This window comes from Schistocerca serialis, chromosome 8, assembly GCF_023864345.2.
Source record: "Schistocerca serialis cubense isolate TAMUIC-IGC-003099 chromosome 8, iqSchSeri2.2, whole genome shotgun sequence".
Lineage (NCBI taxonomy): Eukaryota > Metazoa > Arthropoda > Insecta > Orthoptera > Acrididae > Schistocerca > Schistocerca serialis.
The window spans coordinates 364,137,949-364,139,932 of NC_064645.1; the positions used below are offsets into that span (position 1 = coordinate 364,137,949).

Genomic DNA, 1,984 nt, shown 5'->3' on the forward strand with positions numbered 1-1,984 from the left:
CCAACCGTCTTCATTAACAAGGTGTGAGAAAGTAAGCAGGCTAAGATCTGTGACGCAGTAGACAACGAGGGAAGAGAGGCCATGGGCCATCCGTTATCTCTGAAGATGAGGTGTGGGGGCGGAGTGGGCGAGGATCAACATGCAAAGCCTGACCATGGTGTCCCCGGCACCTCTGACGGGCAGAAGTGCACTAAATGAGGGCGGAAGGCAAGTGGGAGGAAGAGTAGAGTTGGGGGAATGACTGGCTTGGTCTGGTATAATACATAAAAGAAAGTGGTGCGTGTCCATGCGCCTACCCCGCTTTGGGGTATGTTATAGAAATGTAGTGGGGGTAGTCTCAGACTCAGTGGGGTGGCAGGGACTGTCGTCCGCGTGTGGCACCATCCAGCTAAGCGGAGGTGACGTAAGGATCGCGCGCAAGTAATTGGCGAAGAAAGTGTGGTAGCTCGGTCGATGTTCGATTTCATTGTGAGCGGTTTGTAAGCACTGGCAGAAGTCAAGGCGTGATTTATTGCCATCGGCATACACTTAAGTTACCGTCCATTCCTTACCCATACAATCCATGATAACTGGTGGCGGGGAAGTGAGTATCTTGAGGATGGATAAAAGACCATGGGTGATTCGAGTCCGGCGGTACGTGGAGGTCGCAGGCGACGAATCGTCGACCCAGACGTCATCGGCAGCACAGGTTGGCATCGTCCGTCGTCCACGACGGCAAATTATGCAAAGCGGTGTGCCGACAATCCGACTTCGAGAAGACGTTGATTTGTGGCGAATTTTCCACATGTGACATTATACCATGTTGCACCGACGTTGGAGGAAGGAAACGCTGGTGGGTATGTCGCCAAACCATGGGTCACCTTGTCGATGGATGTTTGAGTTCGACGTTGTTGCGTGATATGCAATGGAGTAGGGGGGGGGGGGGGAGGGGGTGTAGAAATCTTTAGTTCGAGGAAGGCGCGTGGACGTTAAGTGAGTGTGGGCGTAATTGAAGTCAACGATGAAATCAGAAACGTGCACCAGATGGTGCGTGATGTGGCCTACTGGCACTGCCGGAGATATGGTCGTGGGCATAACAACGTCCAGCAAGCTGTGCATAAGGGAGGCCCCACCGTTCCGCTGCTTGTGCATTGTGACCACGTGCATGGTGACAAATATTGAACTACATGAAAAAAAGCACTCCGCCGTGAGGTAACGAGTGGCCTACCGGGACCGTCCGACCGCCGTGTCATCCTCAGTGGATGATGCGGATAGGAGAGGCGTTATGATGGTATTCTTGACCGAAACCGCTACTATTCGGTCGAGTAGCTCCTCAGTTGGCATCACGAGGCTGAGTGCACCCTGGAAAACGGCAATAGCGCATGGTGTCCTGGATGGTCACCCATCCAAGTGCCGACCACGCCCGACAGCGCTTAGCTTCGGTGATCTCACGGGTACCAGTGTATCCACTGCGGCAAGGCCGTTGCCCATTGAACTACATGAAAAGAACGTAAATTAGTTACAAACTACGGCCTGCACACACTTTAGTCAACACGTAAACGTCACTACTGATATTCGGATTTAGGTTATGAGATGTTCGATACGCCTGCCATCATTGGCGATGATGTGGCGCAGATGAATAGCGAAATTCTGCATGAACCGGTGAAGTGTCGGAACATCGATGCTGTCGATGACCTCCTGAAAGACTGCTTTCATTTCAGCAATGGTTTTGGGGTTATTGCTGTACACGTTGTCTTTATCGTAGCCCCACAAAAAGGAATCGTATGTTTTCAGATTCGGAGAATATGGCGGCCAATCGAGGCCCTCGCCAGTGGCCTCTGGGTACCACAGAACCAGAATGTGTTCCCCAAAGTGCCCCTCCAATACATCAAACACTCTCCTCCTTCGATGGGGTCGAGCTCCGTCTTGCATGAACCACATCTCGTCGAAATCAGGGTTACTTTGGATAATGAGTATGAAATCATCATCGAAAGCCTACACGTAC

General features: G+C 51.8%; 1 pseudogene; it reads right to left on the reverse strand.

Moving 5' to 3' along the window:
• Positions 1-1,349: 1,349 nt before the first annotated feature.
• Positions 1,350-1,467, reverse strand: LOC126417403 (5S ribosomal RNA; annotated as a pseudogene).
• Between the last annotated feature and the right edge of the window lie 517 nt (positions 1,468-1,984).